Below are 22,765 nucleotides of genomic sequence, written 5' to 3' on the forward strand. Positions count from 1 at the left end.
TTTTAATCCCCTTCTCTTTGTTTTCATTTAGTGTTTTCTCTATCATGTGTTCCTTTCAACTCTTCCCCATAGAACCATAGCTTCTTTTTGCACCCCAGGCCACCTGCCTTGCTAATAGCCCTCTTTGCAGAAAGGTTAACAGCAAGTTTATATGAAAATACTTTACCATCTGATGGGGACCAGGTATCGGGTGGTGGAGGTGCTGCTTTATGGTTTGTAGGGGCTGAGGAACTGTCACTTTTCTTACCGCAAGCCCTTTGGCTGCATCTGTTTGGGCACTCAGGGCCGTTCCTTGTCCCCTGCCCATACTCTTCCTCCAAAGCAGTTTTTAAATTGCCTTGCCATCTCCCAGGATGGGACAAGGAGTCGTTTGAAATGGTTGCAAATGGCCCAGGGTTCAAAACCACAGTAGAGACTGTTGCAGTAATGTGATGGTGTAGGTGGTTAAGTTCCAAATATCAGGAATATTGGTTTGATTTTCTAGGGTGCCTGAAGTCACAGGCTCACTGGAAGCTGTCAGCTGCCCCTGGACTTTCATTGATGCCTCTCCATCCTTCAGATCCCGGTAGTTAAGAGCACACGGTCACCTCCTTACGCTGCTGCCATGCATCACAGAACTGTTCCCTGGGATTTGCTGCGAGGATCCCATGGAGCCTGTGGCACATTAGCTCCTGAGCTGGCAATTTGGACTCGTACCTGCAGTGCTGAAGGTGCATACACACACCACTAACACTTAAGAGCTTTGCAATATGGTTTTGCAGCTGTCAGCATGATGAATGGATGTTATGTTGTATTTCCTGCTTTATCAAATACTAATTATGTATATGATAATTCTAAGCATCGTGGTTACTTTTGGCTCATTTGTTTTTCAGTTTCCAGAGGCATAATGGGATATTTCGATACCCCCACTTCCATTCTTGAAATTCTGCTTTAATTGCTTCTCTTCGGCTTTTGCTTAAGGTTTCCAACTCTGATGGGTCAGTGTATTGATCCTGCACTTTGATAAGGTCAGTGGAGATCAGCTGTGACATTTCGAGGAGATTTGCTCCTCCCCTAATGGGCTTAGTCATCAAAGAGTTTTTCAGGGGACAGGGCAAGGGGGAGATTGAATTTAAACTCTTACATATGTTTATTTAGGCAGTCTTGTAAGGCTCTGAATGGTGATACCGGTTGAGAGCCCAGACTGTCTGCTGTGGAGGTAGAGAACTCTGCACAGCAGAGTTATTGAAGCTCTGTGTTTATGACCCTCGTTAGAGCAGGTGCTGTCTGGGTAACTGACCAGCTGAGATGACACAGACTGAACCCAAAAGGGTTCATGATAGAGCAAAACCAGTGGCCCTGCTCCCCAGTTCTGCAGAGGCAGCGCTGTGCCTCCAGTGTGGTGCCTCCAGCCACAGCTCATCTTGGATGATTCAGAGGAAGGTGAGAAAAAGAAATAGCAAGCAACATCTGTCTGGCCAAATGAGCCTGGAGGAGGAAAATAAATAAATGAATTCCTTCCTTATGTCTGCAGGCAACCAGCTGAGGTCTTGGAGAATGAGATTTGACTACAGCTATCGGCTCAGTGAGAAGCTTCAAGGCTTAGCAGCAGATAACGCAGAATTTCCTGTTCTTGTCATGGCTCGAGGAAGGAGGAAGCGAGCAGGGGCACGCATGGGTTCCCCGGGCCGGAGGTATGCCCTGCGCCATCCAGTCCCACTCCCTCTAACCCTGGGGCTTGGGCTTTCTCCCAGGAGCTGGAATAAAGCCTAGCTGCTCAGAAGTTATCTCCTGCTATGCTAAAGATGTCAAATGATGAGGGCCCACACCCTTGCAAGGTCCTCCAGTGTTCGGGTTCCCTCCCTGCTGGGAAATTGCACTGTATTTTGGGATTTATCTGACCTGAACTTCCAGGCATTGAATCTCACCACGTCTTTGTCAAAGGCCTGGGAAGTCCCCTGCAACCTAGGATATTTCCATGTTTAAGATGTCTAGACGTCTTGTGATCTCCTAAGCATCTCTCCAACAAACCGAGCTCAGCTGTTAGTTTTCCCAGCGTTCAGATATTTCGGTGGCCTCCAGTCGAAAGCCCCCTGGTGTTTCCCCCAGCTGGACACTGAGTGTTGGGGCACAGGCTGGGAGGGAGCAGGTGGTGGGAGAAGGTTAGTTGCTTGCACGTGGTGGCTCTGCAGCAGCCCCATGGGGTGTTGCTGTCACCCATGCATCCTGCTCGGCCAACCACGAGTTATTTCATGCATTTGTAGGGTTGAGCACTGGCATTGAGCCCAAACCTACAGATAACCTGCCCCAGCAGGCACACCTGCCCGCAGCCCCACAGCTCTCCTGGGAGGGGACATGTTGATGTGCTCTGTCTCCAAGTGGTTCACAAGGTTGCTGAAGTAGACACAGTTGTTTTTCCTGCCTAAGACATCCCCATATCCCCTAGAAAATCTCTGCAAATTCAGAGCTGTGCTACACTCCTGTTAAAGTCAGGCGTGTTGTTTTTTTCATAAGGAATCATGTAAATGGGGGTAAAAGAGGGAATTAAGGAGGGACAAAATGGGGAGTAAAGGAGGGAGCAGATGCAAATAGCCAGAGAAAACCTGGTTCCTGTCCCTGCTTGGATGAATATTCACTTATTCCATGAAAAGCATCTGCAGTCCTCAGCGGAGCTGGAGCTTTCTGAGGTAATCTCTCCCATTGTAAGTAGCTGTAATTTGCATGCGTTGTTCCCAGAGGCATCCTCTTGCATTTGGTTGCATCAGAACATATTTCTCCACGCGGCAGTAATGTAAGTAGGCGGTGTAGATTGGGGGTGACCAGCTTGTGGCTGAGGACACCGCTGAACAAATCTGCTTGTGTGTCACGTCATCTGCTTCGTCCACGTAGGGAGGTTTATCCTCTTGGATCTGCTTGGTCGCACAGATCAAGGGGCCGTTGATTGGGCCAGACTGACACCTGGTAGGTCAGGGAGATATAAATATATTTAGTGGTTCTCTAACAGGCTATGAATCCTGCCCCTTGTATCTGATCTCATTTACCCTCCTCTGCAACCTGCCCTGTCCTCATTACGTGACCTCGCTTTCTGCTGTCTATAAATGTTCGCAGCCAAGAGTATCACTCCAGCAAGTGGTGGATAAAATGCCAAATGGTGTGGACAGGGAGCAGTGTTGGCATTGATCTAAACTGCCTGGAGAACCCTGCCGATCTAAGAGCAAAAGCTTTTTGTTGGTGTTTTTGGACTATGAAGTGAGGCCATCAAGTTTTCAGGATATCCCTGGCAATGGCAGAGCAATTCAATCATGCTGTCTTATCAGATTCTCTTTGTCTGTCTTATCTTTCCCCTCTCCTCACCGTCAGGATAGGAAATGCTTTTTCTGAGGGGTTAGTTATGTGTTGCTACGATGGGCAGCTGCAGTCTTTAGCACAGTAAGCAGATACCAGACTATGAGGTAGCTTAAAAATTCAGCTGTGTATATGGCCAATGAAACATCTGGCCTCCAGGTCCACCCTGACTCATGTCCTGCACACCCTTGTGCCTTTTCAGCAAGGGGCTTGCTGTCAGATTCCCCCAGGAAGGGGAAGACGTGTTTGCTGAGATCGTTGCTGGAGGAATGATCCTCGCCATGGAGCCTTTCCAGGGCACTGCTCTCTGGAATGCTCCTGGCCCTTGCTCTTCTTGGAAGCTCTGCTGAGACATCTGTCAGCTCGAGCCCACAGAGGGAGGCCAAGGTAGGTCACTTTTTAGTCACTTCAGCTGACTTTTTCTCACGTGGATCTGAATAATCTCAAGGAACAGAACAGCTTTGGGTATTCTGGCCGTGGTCCCAGCCCTACCCCTGCAAATTCTGCACAGCTCTGTTAGGAGAGGGCAGTGTGAGGGAGCGGGGTCGGGCAGCTGGTCTCTGCCAGCTGGGATCTCACCAGATCGTGCGGATGGGTTTGGTTTTGTGACATACTTGGGTTAATGCTTTACAGACACTAATTCTGGACAAGAAGCAACAGATCCAACAGTGTTTAAGTTTAAAGATGGGATGAGATCTGTAGGCCTTGTTTTGCATGGAGCAGGACAGTGGAGTGCTCAGAAGTGGATTTAGGATATACAGCTGCCTTGTTTCTGGTTTTCTTGGGCTTAGAGCAGTCACAGGGCTCCCACGGTTCAGAATTTGTCCAAGGTGCTCCAATATCACCGAGCTGAAGGGTGCTGAGTGTGCCGTGGTGGTTGGAGCCCACTTGAGAGCCTTCCTGTGTGCTCCTGACTGCTGTGGCATGGCGCGGCTGCAGAGGGGAAGGAAAAGGGGTACAGGCCCTGAAATGCCTTGGTAAGCTGGTTTGCCAAATCTCAGTGTCAGCGGTGCTGTCAGCATCTCCCTGCCAAGAGAAGCAGGCAGGCAGCTGAGGTTTCCTCTTTTTTCCTTCCTTTTCTTTCACTCTAATGCTCCTGCTAAGCTCTCTTCACTGTGCTCACCGTAATGGTCCCTCGCTCGGTTTATGTCCTTCAAACTCTTCCCTTTAAACACTTAGTCATCACTTAGCTAAACTACTATATACAAATATAGCTCTTTTGATCTTCCTACGTAAATCAATACCTCCTGCCCTTTAATCTTCTTAGTGGCTTTCTCTGAACTCCCTCCAATTTACTATCTGTCTTTGAAAGTGAGTTGTCTTTTGGGCCTGATTCTCCACAATTTCAAACTTCCCCAAGTCCTGATACCTGCCCACAACAGGAGGACGTGGTGGCTCCCCACCACTCTGTTTATGTAGAAGGAATACAAAGACTTAGGTACCAAGCACCACTTGTCCCCTTCGCCAGAGCCGAAGGGTAATGCAGCCCAAGGCCGTGATCCCAAGGCAGGTCTTGCAGGATGCTGAAGGCCACAGCGAAAGCCAGCCTCAGTGCTTCTGTGCCATTTGGGGTGAAGGAGAGTTGTCCCACTTGAGTTATGGAGAAGTGTTTCTGTACTGATTGGTGGCATACCATCTTCTCTGCAGCAGTAGAGCCCACGGGTGCAAGCAAGCCCAAGAGAAATTAAGATTTGTCCCCTCAGAATGGGTAACAAAAGTGTCCCTTCCTGCATGGGGCAGCTCCCCCACCTGCCTGCTGGTGGGACCTCTCTGGCCATGGCTGGTGGGGTGAAACCACTAGGAAACTCAGCTCAGCAGGAACCCAGAGCTGGGAAACCCATCCGTGGTGTTGGTGGGCCGAGAGGCACTTGTCGTCGCTGCACAGGGAGGGATCGCCACGTCCGCTGTGTAGTAGCAACTGGAGCACTGGGAGGTCCTGCTGGCATATGGTGGGAGGTAACCTCATGCCTTGTGTCACATAGGGGGCAAAAATTAAGGCCCTCTGTGTCATAGAATCATAGCATGGCTCAGGTTGAAAGGAGCCCTAAAGATCATCTAGCTCCAGCCCTCCTGCCATGGGCAGTGATGCCGCCTACTAGATCAGGTTGGCCAAAGCCCCATCCAGCCTGGCCTTGGACAACTCCAGGGATGGGGAATCCATAACTTACCCTGGCAATCTATTCCAGTGCCTCACCACTTTTACAGTGAAGAATTTTCTCAAGAACTGTAAGTCTTGAAGAGACCATTGCACAATTCCTCCTCCTCTCCCAGCCTTGATGGTTTCTCCAGCCATCCCCTGAGCTCATACCACTCTTGAACTGGGAATGCTGTCCTTTTTTTTTTTGCCTTTCAAATAAAAGGTTTATAACAGCAATAATCCCCTTCTTTTAGCATCTCATTATGGGTCAAATGAAAGCTGATTGGAACATGAGATGGAGGATTTCACCTCTCTGCTCATCCCCACTGGATAAACGTAGTTGTGCTGCCGTGGGCCGTATAGCTTAATTAGTCACTATTCTCTGCTCTTCCTAAAAGGGAAGAAAAAAACCTTTGCAAAGCCTAGGCAGGCTGTCTGTGTCATATTTCCTGTGTTCTTAGAGGTGTTAATGAATTCATTAATCACTTAATGGCAAGGAGGGTCTTTGGGGACCAGCATCGCAATTTACTGCTCCCAGGAGGCAGACTCTCTGTCACTGATCTAAAGTTTCAGCTCTGCTAATTTGTGCCAGCAGAGCCGCCGAGCTCCTGCCTGCAGTCCTTGGAGCGTGTGCGAGCCTGCAAGCGTCGTGGCCACTGGGAACACCGCAGCAGCATGCAAAGCAGCGGGGCGATTTCACTGGGGAAGAAGAAGGTCTTGCGACGAGTGATGTTCTGTCTCTGAAGTGTTTGGAGTCTGCACAGAGCAAAGGAGACGTTCCCCCAGCCTTGCGGTTGTGCTGCTTTCATTCTTTTCACTGGGACAGGCTTCCTGAGGAACTACTGGGAGAAGCCCCCCCTTGCAACAGGCTGGGGAGTGCACCAGGAGCCTAAGAGGTTTCTTGCTGACTTACAGGAAATCTAAGCTATGGAATCGTGGCTGTATAATCTGGCCTGGGACCGCAGGCTATGCAGGGAAGGGAGTCTGTGAATCTCTTCTGATTGAAGAACGTCAGGGTGATGTATTTTGACTGAAACTGTCAGTTAAAATGTGAATTTGGATGTTTGCATTTCTGTTCTGCTGAAAATGTTGATTATTTCAGTCTCTCGCCCTTGTTGCAGAAGTGCAGCTCATGGCAAAGTTCCCTACAAAATGGCTCTTTTGGCTTAATTCTAATTGCACGGCAGTTCAGGGAGAGGAGGACGTGAGCAGAGCCCTCCTCTCTGCTAATTCCGTTCCACCAGCCTGTCATCACTTTGCAATTGCACCTTTTTAAAGGTTTTTCTCCCTGCTTTTCTGTGGCTGAGTTCTTCTCCTTAACTTCTGCTCTGATTTCTCTTCCCATCTTTCCCTGCAGTCTGCTGCTGTCACGGGCTGGGAGTCAGGGAAGGTGAGCTATGTCAGATGAGGGGCAGTGGGGAGGGCAGAGCCTCTGGATTGTGGCTGTCCCCATGCACATGCTTGCTCCCCATCCCTGGCACCCTCCTTGGAGCCATTTGCACACTCGTGTTCCTTGCTTGAGAGTTGCCATGGGGTGGAGTGAGCTGAGAGGAGGGACAGAAGCTACGCATCAGATTGAGGGAGAGGAGAAAGGAGGGAGAGAAAGCAGGAACACAAAACCACTTCATCGTAGAAAACACAAAGGGAGGCAATTTCAATAAATGCCAGATGGTCAAAATTAACCAGAGACATGTAGAGCCCTGCATGTCCAACTGTTTGCTTTGGCAGGCATTCTTCAGCTTTTCAAACGAGAGTCTCCCAGGCGCCCTTTTCTTCTCCTTGGCCTTCCTCTTCCCCTTCGCTCATCCTCTGGGCCCCACTTCTTAACCCCACCCTTCTCCTCCCTTGGGTCCTTTTCCAGCCCCTCATCTCTCACTGCTGCCCTTGATTGACGTTGCACTGCAGATGCTGACTTGGGTTATGACTAGGAGAGACCCATGCCTGGGAATCAGTTACTATCCTCCATGGTGAAGAAAGGTCCTCGCAGCCTTTATTTGTTGTTTCAGCCCAAAAGCCAGCAGGAGACCCTCATGGCTCGGCAAGTGGAGGATCCTGTGCCACTTACCCCGGTGGGGCAGGGGACATGGCAGTGCTAAATTTGAGCCCACAGGAGGACTCCTTCCTCCCGACAATGCAATCAGGAAGGCCCTTGTACGCCGCAGATGGAGCGCTCCAGCTAACGGCGAGCTCTTTTGTGCGCGCGTGTGCTCTCTGCATTTGAAACATTTATTATTCTAAATTGCCTTCTGCACATTTTACAATAATTACGACTAGTGTTTGCCTTGTTATCTCCACTGTTACTAACAAGAATGCCATCATTATTCCAGTCATTAGCAAAATGGATGTTGTTGTCCGGAGCTGCCGGCTGTGGGCCTGCTCTCAGAAGGAGTCTTGCGCTCTCCAACCCTGCTTGCTCCATCTCTCTTGCAGGGGAACATTGTTGTTCTCAGTAGGTTTGGACCTGAGGGGGCGGAGGGGGAATGGAGATTATGTGAAGAAGAATTGGTTTGAGGGAGTGCTGGTGGGTGTCGAGATTAGCAGCGGTGAGCGCTGGGAAGCTGCTAATGGCAACATCAGCAGGAATGAGAGGAAAGGCAGCCATTTCCTGCACTCCCTCAACCTTTGGTGTGTCTTAGGCCTGCTCCTGGCATTACAGTCCGGCAGCTCTCCCTGTAAGTGCATGTTGCCTGGATGGGAAGAGACACTTTTGCTCTGGCAATAGATCTTGCAGGTGAGGGAGGAAAGGCTGAAATTAAGCTGACAGCACTCAGCTGCTGTAAGGCGGGCCCAGTGCTGTGCAGTGCCACTGCCTGTGCAAGAAAGGCAACTCCAGGCTCCTGTCCCACTAGCAGTAGGATCCCCCAGCAGATATTTGGGTGGTGCTGGGTCTACTCTGACAAACTCAAAATAGGTTGGGGGGGGGGGTTGCATTTTTCAATGTGAGCACTTCTTCTGTGGGCTCCCTCCCAAGAATTTGACAACCCCGAAACATTCAGGAATTTGTTTGGATTTTGCCCATTTCAGGGAAGGAAAGAGGAAGGGTATTTTAACCAAAAAGATCCTGTTTGACCTTGAAGCCTTCCATTATGTATTCTAATTAAAATGGAGAACTTCAAGTTTCAAATCTCATGTACTTTTTTATGAAACCTGACAAAAATGTTTACAGAAGCTAGGTGACCAAATGAAGCATTTTGGTTTTAAGTTGAGTAATGTGTTTCATTCAAAGCCAAAAGATTTTTTTCTTTTTTACTAAAAAGAGTAAAACAATCTTTTAAAATTTTTCTTTGGTTGTTGAAATCTTGGCAAAACCAGAACTGATGCTTATATAGCTTACTATGAGACTCCAGAGGAAAGGTCTTATTTGCTTAGAGTGTAAAGACAATATGCACAAACGCAGAGAGGCAAATAGCAAGATTTTTTTTTTTTTATTTTTTATTTTTCCCCAAGTATACCGATCTTTTGGGCCACAGTGCAAAAATTGCAATGTTCTCCCATGGTCCGTCCTCACATGGCTTGATTTCTCACTAAAAACCCACTTTGCAGGACAGCCATGCCCTCAGTATTTATTAGCCACAGAATCACACTGTCTGTCCTTAGCTTTTATAGCAAGCAACAGAAAAATAATTATGGGCATATTTTCCTCCTTTCTAAATGCAAATTATCAATTCAGGGAAAGTTGTATAATTGTTTCCTGATAATGGTATTTTTAGGTGTGCTCACATCTGAATGCTAGCTAGCAGTCCTTTTTCTATTGCACTCTCGAAAGAAAAGCAAACTTCAATAGAATTGTATTTGTTGAATACTGATTAACTAAACAGAGTTTGGAGTTTATGTGGAAAGTAAGTCACTCATGTCATTTTCTACTTTACCGATTTAAACTATTTCCTGTATCTTAGAAAACTATCACCAGAGTAAACCATAACTGTGATTAAACATAACACAGTTGATAGAATAATGTTACTTATAATGAAAAGAGAACTTTTCGTGTTCTACCAAACCAGGAATACAGCAGAGCAAGTAATATACACATATAATGAATGACTCAGATCTGTGACAGAACAAGTCATGCATGTGTGCATTCTGTAACCCCCAACATGTGATATTAAAAGATGCTAAGGGTGGCATTCAAGTCTTGTGTAAAGTCAAAAGAAACAGTGATCTATGATTTCAGTGGAAGTCAGCTTGGCCCCTGAGATGATGAACTGAGACAAAATTTGAGCAGTTTCGGTGATCCTATAGCATATATTCTCAAAGGTGCCTATTTCTTGGTCCAAAACTTCAAGCCCTTCTAGTTTATGACATAATGTAGAAGACATGTAGATGACATTATGTAGAACATCAGGTTCCTCAGTAGTGTGGATTGCCACCAAGGAAACCTGTTCTGCTCCATTCCACCTCCCTTTCAATGTGTGTGACCTATATGGGGTTACCGATACTCATAGGTTGGTTTCGTTAGCCTGCTGCTGAGTTGCAACTGCTATGACCCAGACCCCACAGCTACTGCGACCACTGTGTGTCAGTGTCAGGCGTCTTTTGATGGCTGAAACTCAGATTAAGATGGGAGCTGGGGAAACTGATTTACATCTGTGGTTTTGAATGAGGACAAAGTGGATTAGGGGCAACACTGCAGAAAGGATTGGTTGGAACGAGTGCTCCAGAGCCTCCAGTGCTGTGCTGCACGGCTTCGCTCCTGCATGCAGTGCGTGGCCTGTGGCTTAGAAGCACTGAACACACCCTCTGAAGGGGATGGAGCTTGGTGACTTCAGCGTCCCCTGCCAACCCAGGGCCTTACTGCTCCAGTTAGAGCACTGGTAGCAGCCTCGCAGTGACCAAAGACCCAGGTCTTCTCATCCTGGACTCTCCATCTGCCTCTGTAAGAGCTGCTGCTAAGGCATTATGCTTAATTAAACAAGATAAAGAGGACAAGAGAAGCAGAGGGATTAAAACTAGGGATGAGTAGCTGGGAGTTGCCATTGCTCTTGTTTATGCTGAGCCTCTCCATGGGGGATGTTCTTCAGTTTGTCTCAGCATGCCGAGAGTCCTCTAAGTGAGAGGCAGCGGTTTACAGAGTCAACAGATTTAAGCAGGCTACGAATATTAATTATTAATTACTCTTGGAGAGTGCTATACGTTAGATTGGTGAAGTAGTTAACAGCTCTGCCTCCTCCTCCCCGCAGACACACTCTTGCTGTCAGATTTCTCTCCCCAGCTAAGACCCTGGTGCTAGAATTAGGCCAGAAACTATTTTCCAGTCGAGTGGCTTTTAATGGGCTCTCCAGACTTCTTCTTTTGCATCCTGTGAGTGACGAGATATGTAGAGAGGAGAGACGGTGGGATTGATTCGTACCGTAAGAAGTATGAGAATTTAGTTAAGTGGGGCTCAGCGCTGCTAGAGCTGCGTGAAGCCCCGCGGTGGTTGCATCTCGTACTCAAGAAGCACCCGCTAATTATCCACAGCAGCGGGCAGGGCTCTGGAGAAAGCCCATTTGCAGGAGTCCTCAGGGAAGCTGTATTTCTGATGGAAGGCAAGGCAATGATCTTTTGGATCTTCTCTTCTCCATCTTGAACGTTGTGCCAGGGTTCGGCACGTTTCTGGGCGTTCCTTGTCCACCTTAGTTATTGCAGAATGAGAGAAGTGGTGCTTTGTGTAATGAGCATGGTGGTTTGGAGATGGTGGCAAGTCCCAGTGCTCTGCAGATGTTGAGGGGGGATTTTAGTGTCTCTTACAGCCTTATTCAGGTACCGCTTCCCTCCGGGTTCTCTCCATGTGGCAGAGCGCGGGTTGGCTGGGGCGCATGGTCCCTTGTGATCACCTGCACCTTGCTGTGATCTGAAACTTCGCCCGCAGGGGAGGATGCCATGAGGGAAAGCCCTTTGGGATGATGTTGGTATGGTCTTCTGCTGACCTAAACCATTATACAGCTCTGCTGGCTTCAGGGCAAGCCTGAGTTGGGGCTGATGTTGTCTAGTAGAAGTGGATGGAAAAGATGCTCCAAAATTAAAAATAAGCCAACAGCGAGCTACATCTCCTCTCTGGCTGCCTTATTTCACGCTCTGTAGCTGCATGAGGAACTTGGCCCTGCTTCCCAGCCAGTTCCCCCTTCCTTCCTGCCTCTGCTCCCCAGCCAGGCATCGCAGAGCAGTGACCTCCATGGAGCCAGAGGCCAAGCAAAGCCCTGCAGGCTGGGCTGAGCAAGGGAGTGTCCCAAGCAAGGGATGAGCCCCGAGCTGCTGGGGAGATCCTGCTCCCCACTGTAGTAGTCGGGTTCCTCCACCTCCTGGGCTGAATCCCTGGCATGGCAATTTGGGTGTGAAGCACAGTCCTAATTTTGGAAGGCGCTCACGCAGCAACAAAAAGGGCAGCAGAGAGCAGGCTCGGGAGCTCTTTCTGTGAGAGGAAGGAATATTGTGATCTGTTAGCATCTGACTTGTTTCCAAACACCTACCACGCTTTGTTCGTGCACTGTATTAAATAGCCCGTGGAATTTAATTCCTCTGGGAAAACAAAACAAAACAAAACAACCTCCCCACCCCCAAAGTGCAGCGATTTTGTAATTGGACTGTGACAAAGCTGAATGCCTCCTGATCAGGGGGGTTATTGTTTTTAATTTCTGCATCATAACAGGGATGCGGCACAATCCTACATCTAGGCAGACAGTTTGGCATGGAAAGTCACAGCTGGGTGATTGCAGCTCCCCCAAGCAGGGGCTTTTAGAGTGAAAATGCTGACAGATCCATAGCAATAGCGGGCAGGACTCTCATAATTTATTTTTAATGCCATGCTGTCTTTAACTGTGCAATTTCCTCCGGGGTGTTTGCTTTGAGATTGCAAGATAATTACATCTCAGAAACCAGGCTAATTACAGTTAACAGCCTGAAAAGTGAAGGCCCCCATTTCCCGCCCCCCCTGCCCAGGTTTTTCCACCAGCTTTCCTCGCGGCCGCCTGCCCGAGCCGCGGCAGCAGGGTGAGGAAGTTGCCTTGGCACCGCGCTGGGACGCTCGCTTCCCGTCCTCGCCCCGCGGAGGTGATGGCCCCGTTGATTTGTGTTGGGTGGGGACGTGGCAGCCCCACCAGGAGCGTGATGGGGAGTTCGATAGTGGGGAGGTCAGCGCTGGTGCGGCGGGGAGGAGAAGCTGGGGCTGGTGGGGATGGCCAGAGAGGTGGGTGGCATGGTCAGTGTGTCAGTGCCCTCTGTTTGGTGCTGTGCTCAACCGTGCGCATCGCCATGCCAAAGGAGAGGGATCTTCCTTCAGCTAAATGGGGGGAAAAACATGAATTTTCCAAGCCTCACCATGCAGCATTTAAGTTCAGTACTGCATGCGAGCAGTTAGCTGGGGAGCGTGTTCTCTTGCCCCAGCCTGCATACCTGTCTCAGTCCATCCCTTCTCATTATCAGCCTCAGTTAATTACTCGTGGGTGCACGGGCAGCAAGCTGGGTGCTGGCAAGCCCATGCCTGGGGTCTCATGGCCAGGCCTGCCGCTGCCTTCCCTGTAAGGCAGTGGAAGTGCTTCCCCTGCCTGTCCCTCCACTTTTTTGTCTCTGTTTAACGTAGCTATTTATTCGTAGCAGTGGTGAGGTTATAACTGTAGTGATCTATGGCTTTTGTAGGTTAGTTAATGCATTTATTAGTACAAATGGGGAAAAGAAAAAGAAAGCCCACACCTGACAAGCTGTCTTGGCATCTCGTGAGATGGGCGTAGAGCACGCATCCAAGGTAAGTCCTTGTTTTTTTGTCTCTATCAGCTGGTCTAATAAAAGCCCCTAACGTTTCCTACAGGTCTTGCTGCCTTAATTTTTGAGTTTGTTGAGGGAGCTGGAGCCTGCTCGGCTGGGACACAGGGAGGCAGCTCTCCTTAGGAACCCCCCAGAAGCCCAGGGGTGGCAGGTTGTGGTTCCAGTCCCAGCGGTGCTTCTGCTCGCCATGCCCAGGCTGAACTCAGCACACTACAGCCAGGAGCTCCCGAACATCAGCTGCAATGCTCAGCTCAGCCCGTGCTCATTCGGAAATAACTCTGAAAGCTTAAAAGGCTCATCCTTGCTCTATCACAATGTGGTTGCCAGGCTCCTTGGAGAATGACAGCAAAGAGCTTCAAAGCAATACAAAAAAAAAAAAAAAAAAAAAAGCCTTCCTCCAGCAGCCTTAGATGCTGTCTGGCAGAGTATGCATACACTTGCTCTTCGTGTTTTTACACGATCTGGAAGGTTGGCCTCTAATTCTTACAGTCTTGAAAAATAATTCATTTTCTCTTCTGGGATTCCAGATCAGGGATTAATTTAATGATTTTTCTTTCCCATTGTTTGTTTTTAATGATTAAGGTGATAGTTATAAATTGTTAACAAGTTCTGGTAGAAATGTGATCCCTGGGAACTTTTTTTTACGCTGAATAAAATAACAGTGAGATTGATTTAGCAAAGCCGGGTGAGTTGCTGTGTCTTCAAAGATTATCTTGGTTCTGCATGAAGGGCCAGCTCTTTGAGAGGTATTTAGGCCTAACCGAAATCAGGTGCTTAAGCACCTTCCAAATAAGAGAGGCTTCTGTCTGTAGGGAGTGATAAAATTGTGTGCTAAATCAGCCAGCGCATTAGACCTTACTTTTTTGGCTGGGTAATTTTTTCAGGCGGATCGTTTCCTCTCCCAGACCGCTGAGCTGGCGCCGAGTGGTTATTTTATGGAAAACCTTCCTTTGCTGGAAGCAGCACGTGGCCCCGGGCTTGCTGGGGTGGCTGCGTGGCTGGGGCCATGCCCACGGGTTGGTGTTTCGGCATGACCGACTACCAGCCCGTGAGGACGCATGGAGCTGGAGGTGGTGGGGTGGCGTTGGCTTGTCTTGCTCCCCCAGTTTGCTTAGGTCTCTTTGTTTAGTGTTTGCTGATCTGTGAAATGTGTTCTGGCCCTTGTTCCCATGGGGCAGGGGCTTATCTGAAAGCGGCAAACAGAGGTTTCTGGAGAAGTGTCTTCCAAGGATGATCTTCTTCCGATAGAGGTTGTAATTGTTTAATGATTTTCCATATGGATTTCCGTGTGGGCTGCTACAGCACAGCCAGTGCTGGCTCGGCACTGGGGAGTTTCTGCCCGTGCTTGCTCTGGCTGCCCTCTCTTCCCCCAGCACTCGGTGGGGCTGGATGCAGCCTTTGGGCTGGCCAGCTGGCCTCTGTGCACTCTCACAGTCTTTTGATTTATATTTGCCTTGATTTTTTACTGCCCCGTGTCAGGCCCAAGTCTGAAAGTTGTCACGTTTTTCCAATTAAATCAGTTGACCTTGTACAAATGGATTGTCTCTCCCTGCACACCTCGCCTCTCCACCAGCCTCGGTCTGCATGGCTGCAGTAATGCTCCTTTAAAACAAACACTGTTTTTGCACTACCTCCAAGCCATTGCATCCTGCTCCCTGCTATTGCAGACAACCAAGCTTCTCTTCCCTTTCTTGGGCTGAAAAAAAACACCTTTTTTATTGCACTGGCTTTCCTCCTAATTGTTTGGACAGTGAAAAGCCTTATTCTAGTTTCTCACCTAAATTTATTCATGGATGGTTTGTGACCTTTTGCTGATGTTGTCCTTTCACCTTAAATAGCACTTTCTCTTCCTTCATGTTAAACCTCCCGATACATGAAGAGAGAACAATTTTATCACCTCTCCACCTTCATTTTCTTAAACTAACAAGTCAGGGCCTCCCAGCAGCTGACTCTTGTAAAAAGGCCACCTTTGCTCCGATGCTGCAGATAGCCTTCCTCTGAGCCAGTTCCAGCCTGAGCTCGCCATCCTTGACCCCAATTTTGGGTGACAAGGATTGCGTGGTGCTTCACACGGGGTCTTGCCAGGCTGTGTGCAGTGACTCTTGTCCCCCCGAAGCACACACAGGTACTTATGAGGCCCCAGTGTTTACACGGGGCTTCTGCAGGATGCGAGACCACTCTGTTTGAGGAATGGGTTTTTAAAAGGTTTGATCCCTTTCACAATGTAGTCACAGTTGAAATTCCCATCGATTGCTAAGGCGTGTGTCCAGGACTTAATAAGTCTTGTTGCTCTGTGCCAGAAGTGGTGAACTCCTCTGACATGATAAATCGTGTGCCAAAGGTGTTGATGCATCTGACCGAGGGGAGCAGGAGCTCCAGGATCGTGTGGTTCAAAGCAGGTGATGGCAGTGTGCAGCCAGGGATGGGTTCCCTCCTCCTGCCCCCCTTTGCTTTACTCAAGGAGCAAAGATCATGTAAATATTGTTAAATTGTGTTTTAAAAGAAAAAGATGCGAAATGGAACCCTTGGCACTCTGGTGGAGGAGAGAAGGATTTCAATGGATGGGAGCAGAGCCTGGGCAAGGCTGAGCAGGTGGAGAGGTTTCGGACACATCCAGAGCTGCGGGCTGTGTCTGAGATGGTTGAGCCCTACCCAGGTGGGAGTGCTGGCAGCAGACAATCGGGAGGGCAGTGCCACGAGGCACAGGAGGATCCTCCTTTCTAACCATCGCATGTGATGCTGGGAACCGCAGCTGAGTCCTGAGGCTGGCTGGAGATCAACCAGAGATCCTGCCTGATGGAAACAGAATCCTTCTGTTTCCTGATCTAAGCCCTGTAACACAAAGCAGATGTAAAGGTCCAGCTGAGATCAGGAAATCTTTTGTGTGCGAGGTGGAGGCAAAAAAAAAAAAAAAAAAAAAAAGCAAAAAAATAAATCACTGCCAGCCCACGGAGCCTGTGCAGGGGGCAAGCAGGTATGTGTGGGGCAGAGAGCTGGCTGAAGGGAAAGGGACGCTGCCTGCTGAAGCACAACCTGCCCTTCTGGAGTGATAACGATAAAAAGCAGTGCCACGGGAATGAAACAGAGGCAACCCAGCCCGCTTCCATTTCTGAACCTAATACCCTCAAAGCCCTGCTGCCTGGGCTTCCTGAGGCTGGGTGGAACCTGCCCTGCGCTGCCCTGCCTTGTCTTCTCTGCTTCCCACAGGGGCGTGTGGCCGAGCAAGGAGCACCTGGGTTAAATAACGCCTGTGGCATGACCTATGCCTTCTGCAGGACCAGGTGGGTGCCAGGCCGGATTCTGCGCTGCCAGCAGCACCCGTCGTCTGCCTCTCTGCACCATGGGGGTCCCAAATCCTGCGTGGCAGCCCCGCAAGTTGCTAAACAAAGCAAGGGAAAAATCAGGCGCAAGCTGTGCAATTTGCAGATGATCTGTGTACCTGCTAGTTTGTAACAGATGTTTTCCTTTGCGTGACCATTTGTGAGCAGCTTTCTTGTCACAGTCTGTAGTAGCTGCAGTGCTTGGGAGTGAGTGATACCTTGCACCTGCACAGAACAATATTCCTGAGCATAAACCAGGTTTACAATTCTGGAAAGCTGCTGTTGCGCAGAGTTTTATATCCAGTGCAAGCAACAGCAAAATAAAACTGTACAATATTTTTGAAACGTGTTAGAAAAAAAAAAAATAGAAGAGGAGAATTGCATGCATGGGATTGGGTCCATGCAGCTCTGTCCTCTCCAAGGGGTGGCCAGAAGCGGATGCTGCAAAGGGAGGTGCAGCAGAAGGCAGATCTGCCCTATGTTAGATACGCTTATCACCCCTAATAACGGGAGGCTGCCTTGCAATATCATTAGCACTGTCAACAGGGATGTTGCTATTTAGCTGTCGTAACTCTGGCTATTCTTGTTATCCGTATACATGCCTGCTTCCTTTCCGAAATGTCACAAATTCTTGGCCACGACAACTTCCCGTGGAAGTTAGCTCCATAGTTTAATTATGCATTGTGCAAGCGCAGTGTTTCCTTCTGCGAGGCCATGCCAGCTGGTGTCAGCAGCACAGAAAAGCCGGGTCAATTATTATAGGGTTGCTTCTGAACAGCGAAACATCAGCACAGCCTAACTAGCACAGGCACAGGTTATGCCAGGCATTTCAGACAAGCCTGTAACAGATAAAAGGACTGAAATTCCTCGTCTCCTGGGCGAGCTGGCAGGTGAATGGGAACGTAATACCTTCCTTTGGGTTACCCGCAAGGGGGAGAGGGGGTCTCTGGCTCAGAAAGGCAGATGAGTTTTCCTTGTTCCTTTTGAGCTGTGCCAGTGGACTGCGATTTTGGAAAATGCACAACAAAAAGAGGAATGAGCTGAGTCTTGCGCTGAAGAGACAAATTTTGCAGGGAGCTTTCTCCCTGGCATGTGGCACTCTCCCAGATAACAAAGGTCTTTCGGTCACCTGGGGCTTGGAGTGCATGGGTACGGGAGGAGGCTGCCCTGCCTGGAAAAGCAGTGCTTGCCCTGTGTCAGCATGCTCCCACAAACACCTTTCTCACCCTCCCAGCTGGTGGATGACGCTAAACCACCTGAAGTTTGCTCCTGTGCTCGTTTTGTGCCATGTTCCCATGTGGACTCACCTGCAGAGATCTGTGCAAAGCTGGATTCCCTGCGGGCGCTGCCGGAGCCTGCTGCAGTCTGTTGGGACCGGCCGCTTGCCATCTGCTGTGGGAACAGGCAGCAGAGAGCACGCACCGTGACAGGCTGAGCGAGGTACCCTACAGCACAGCAGCCTCCAGTGTAGCTCTGGTCAGAGCAGCAGGACCAGGCCTCTTGCAACCCTAAGCTGAAACCAGAATATAAATGTCTGTATGTACAAGAGAAAAGAAAACCCTATGCTCATAGAGGTTTGGTGGCAACTGGGAGATGTTGCTATGAATATGTGTATAAAGCTGGTTCAATGGCTAGAGCATGTTCTCAAACCCAGAATTTGAGGATTTTTTTTTTTTTTTTTTGAATGAATCAGACATGGACAAGGTTTGTTGTGCTGCCAGCCTGCTAGCACAAGCCTGGCTTGGTGGGGATGCTTAGACACCAGTTGGGTGAAATGGGAAATGTAGCTATGGGCAGTGGGGGGCATCCTGCCCCTCTCCCCCAGCTCAGTGCCTCCTCTCTTCACAGAGCAAACCAGCCTGCTGCGACAAGAAACTCAAGGGGACTGAAGATGGCACCTGTATTTTGGGACAGACAGAGGTGGGTGACATAGCTTTGGGGGTGAAGGACTCACTTTTGGGGGCTGCGATGAGGCGTGGTGCTGGCTGGGGGATTCTCGGGTGCTAGGAGCTGCAGATGCAGGGGGCCTTGGTTGATGCAGCCATGCTTTGAAAATAATGGCCTTGCAAGGCAGAACAAAAATGGGGAGGGGAAGGGAAGGCAGGGAATATCCCATGTCTTGGTGAAGGCAAGTGCTGGGGGTCTCTGCCAGCATTGCCCCTCTTTGGCTCTTTTGGTAGGGGGGAATTTTTCATTCCTTCCTGCTTGTTTTATCAGATTCATGACCAGCTAACCAACAAATCCATCTCTTCAGAGATCAATTACAGTGTCTGGCTGTGAAGCCTGGAAATCCAATTAACTCCCCCAATTTTTATTTTATTTTTTTTTTCTGTTAAAAAAAAAAAAAAGGAGGGAAGAAAGAGAGAGACAGAGAGAAATACATTGATGCGGGGGCATAAATCACCTCGAAAACATTCCAAACATTAAAATAAACAAGGACAGATTTCAACTTCATTTGTCTTTTTTTTTGAAACTCTGTCACTGATTTATTTTGCTGCTCTAAGCCTCATTTCTGTCTTTGCTCCTTTTCAGAGTCAGCTGCTGCCTCTGGAGCAGAGCTCCAGGGCCAGATGCCACCTGCAGTGATGCCAGGTCCCCTCACCTGAGATTTTAGGGTGTTAAACAGTTTCCTTCTGGTAGGGCATTTGGGGACTGATTAAAATGGATGCTCAGCTCTGTCTGGATGGGGCTGGTAGTGTGGCTGAGGAGCGTGACCCACCTGGCTTCCAAGGAGGAAATAACTCTGCTTCTCAATCACTGATTTCTGACTTTTTGCAGCCATCCAGAACTGTCTGTTCAAACTGAACCTCTCCATCCTGACATCACATCGTTGGTCTGTTATGGGACTCACTCCATTTCACCAACTCTGTCATGTCCTCAGGCCTACCAAGGGCTTAAAGGAAACCCTCCTCTACAAGGTGGTGAAGTAGTGTCCCTGTGGAAACACTGCATCCGTGCAAGTGCCTAGAGGTAAGCAGGGCCCAGGTGTGTCTCAGGCAGATGGTCTCACTGAGATATTAAGAGAAGCACTGGGACACATTGCAAGGAATGTAGAGGAAAGAAGTAGACTGACAGATTTGTGATGTTCCTGGATTCAGGAGCTGGCCAGCAAAGGCCCTAGCAAGTGACCAGTGATACAACTGTTTATTGAAACAAGGAGGCAGGAATGGTGGTCTAGAATGAACAGTGTGATGCTCATGTGAAATTGGTTAAAATAAATAAATAAATAAATAAATAAATAAATAAATAAATAAATAAATCCGTTTGGCAGGACTCTTTGCTGCCACCAAGCCTAATATTTTGTCTGGTGGCTTCAAAGTTTTTTTTTCCAGTATTTGGGAGAGGCTGCAGAGGGACACAGCAGCACTGCTGGTGTCTGTAGCTTGGTGTCATGGTGCCAAAGATGTGCATGGGTCATCAGGTGCAGGCGTAAGGGTAATGGATAACCTAGAGATCCTAACGAACCTTCCTTGTAAGGATCATACCTTAATTAGGAACTGGCACTGTCAGTCGTATCTGTTAACTTTGATCTTGGTTGCTGTCAGCCAGCGGAGTCAGTAGGAGTAGTAGGAGTCAGAAGAAACATTTTTGCCTAAATAAGAGGTTCTTCTGTCTCTCAAGTGCCTGCTATTTGGCTAATTTATCCTAAGGGAAGGTTATTTGTTAACTGCCTCTTAAGAGTTTCCAACAGAGCTGAAGGAGGGGTGACAACTCCTCTTCACAACCACCCCCGAGGGGAGGCAGGGCTGGCAGTGCAGGCACCTACCCAGGCTGGTTAGCACCGGCAGCAGGTACTGAGCATCTGCAGGGGAGCTGCAGATATGATTTAGCATCCTCGGTATGCTGGTGCCCATCTGGAGTGGCAGCAAGCTGGGAGGAGTACCCTTGGACAGCCCAAACAGAACGAGGTCCTTGTGTTTTGGCAACTGAATACCACCCATCTGTTTCTAAAGAGGGCTTTTTAATTCAGAGCACTCTGAGGAAGGAAGAGAATTGAATATGGTGCAGAAGGAGAGCAAGTGAGCCTCAAGTGCTGGGCAGTGACAGCAACTTCAGGGAGGGTCAGCCCTGGTTTCTAGGGCTGGAGAACCTCTGTCTCAGGCAACAGGGACTTGAACCTGCAGCATCTGTGCTGTGGTCTGTAGTCCCTGTACCCCTCTGTCAAGCTTTAGTTTTCATTCCAGAGGAGAATGAATAATCCTTGGGGGTGGCTGTGAAGAGGAATTGTCACCCTTCCTTCAGCTCTATCAGAAACTCTTCAAGAGGCAGTTAACAAATAACCTTCCCTTGGGATAAATTAGCTCTGAATCCCAATTCAATAGATGCTCATTTTAAGATGTCCTTGTTACCTTGTGTGAGTGGCTGATCTTCCTTTGAATCCTGCTGTGTTTTCAGACCCCGTGATTGCTGCGAGCAATCATGAGTTCCACATTAACAGCTCATGCACTGATTGCACTGAGCAGTCCCAACACAACCTTTTGTGAAAAGTTTTTGAAAGTTGAGCTCCATGCTATGCTATCAGAAAGCTACACAGATCTCACTCCATCACATATTCTGGCAACTGACTTCAAATGAGACCTGGTTTGCAGGGGCTGGTGTGCAGACAAGAACTGTGCTTCAGAGTCCAGCTTTTGAAAGAACATCTTTTAGGCATTGTCAAGGAAACCTGCTGATGACGCAGAGTTGGCCAACTGCGCCTCCAGGCAGCCTGGAGCAAAGGCTCTGAGATGTTCAAATAGTAACCCTAATGGATTTTTTTTCTCCTGCCAAACATTGTTCCAGAGTAGGAGAATGTCATTGGATAGCTACAAAGAAGAAAGAACTGCATCAGAAAGAAAACCCTCTTGCCATGTTATCTTGCCCAAACCTTCCAGTGAGGCAGCCTTTCAACTCGGAGTAGGACTATGTCTTGTGTACCAAAAGTATTGCCACTGTTTGCAAAAAGCAAGGCATCCTTATTAATAAGCCTCTCCAAAAACAATGAAATGAAACATGCAATCTTGCACAGATGCTCTAATATATAGCTTTGACTTTTGCGACAGTTGATAGATTTTTATGTCCCTCACACCAGTGGCAGCTGTAGTGTAAAGTATTGTGTCGATTAAAAATCTATTTAATCAAATGCTGTCAGGGGAAGAGTTCAAAACATTTGAAGAATGATTCCTAAAAGCTGTCCCTTGACTGTGAGTGAAGTCATCCAGAGATTGGCCTGGCAGGCTGGAGTGCAATACAAAATCTCTGCTCACCTTTATTTCTAAAGCAACCAACAAACTACAGTGATGAGTATTGAGAGGAACCTTTGTCCAGCAGAACAGTGTAGGCTGTGGTCACTTCTTTTCTGGGAGATACGCCCCAAGAAACCTTTGTTGTAGATAAAACCCATTACTCAATTTATCAATCCCTACTTACACTTCAAATTCCTATATCCCAAATCCATGGGATGGATTAGATATCTTAATGTGGAATGTAAAAGTAGGCTGGAAATCATTGCTGTGCAAATTGTGCAGAGGGTTTTTTCTTGTTCCATGCCTGAAATGGACTTCAAAAGAATAAATAAAATCCATTCTGTTAGCCCCCAGTGAGGAGTACACTTCCTTGCAGAAAGGGAAATAAAAACAAGCTCCCAATATTTTATTCAGCCCAGAATGAAATGTTTTGATATGGGGGAATTTAGCTAATTTTCTTACTTCTCAAAATAGGTCAACTTTGAAATAGAAAATGTCACATTGAAAAAAAAAAAAAAAAGCTGAATGGATTTGTTTAGAAAATGTAAGAATATATATACATATTTTTGGAAGTTTAACAAGCTTTTGAATAGAAAGAAAGCATCCAGGCAATTTCTAATTCAATTAGACTTGGATTTGGGACCAGCTTTCACTCTCCATAAACTGCATTTCTTTTTCATTTAGAAAATCCCCTTCCTCCATCAAAGCCCCTTCTAGCTATAGCTGGAAATAAATAGCTATAATGAAGCTGGAACGAGTGAGTATGGCCATACTGAGTCAACTAACCACTGTACTTTTCTTTCCCAAGGCTCTCCAAGCATCCAGGCGTGTTCACCAGAGTGTGTTGGCATTTGGGACTGTGTAGGGAAAACCAGGGTATGTGCTGCTGGGACTGTTATGGAGGAAGTTTTATCCCAGCAACCCTCTCCTGCAGGACTTCTCAAGGCTTGTCTCTTTTTCCTCTTAACACCAAATTTTTCGTTCATTACAATAAAAAGCTTACAAAATAGCTTTCTCTCTCT

The 22,765-nt window shown here is 48.1% G+C and overlaps 1 long non-coding RNA gene across 1 annotated transcript; it reads left to right on the forward strand.

The window, feature by feature from the left end:
- The first annotated feature begins 307 nt into the window (after positions 1-307).
- Positions 308-22,765, forward strand: LOC311441298. The gene is made up of 8 exons (XR_014695875.1): positions 308-710; positions 873-1,007; positions 1,255-1,422; positions 1,514-1,673; positions 13,073-13,178; positions 18,367-18,438; positions 19,051-19,488; positions 22,552-22,765. It is a non-coding gene; the product is annotated as an uncharacterized lncRNA (long non-coding RNA).

The sequence above is a fragment of the Aythya ferina genome (genome assembly GCF_964211825.1).
Source record: "Aythya ferina genome assembly, chromosome: 9".
In the NCBI taxonomy this organism is placed as follows: Eukaryota; Metazoa; Chordata; class Aves; order Anseriformes; family Anatidae; genus Aythya; species Aythya ferina.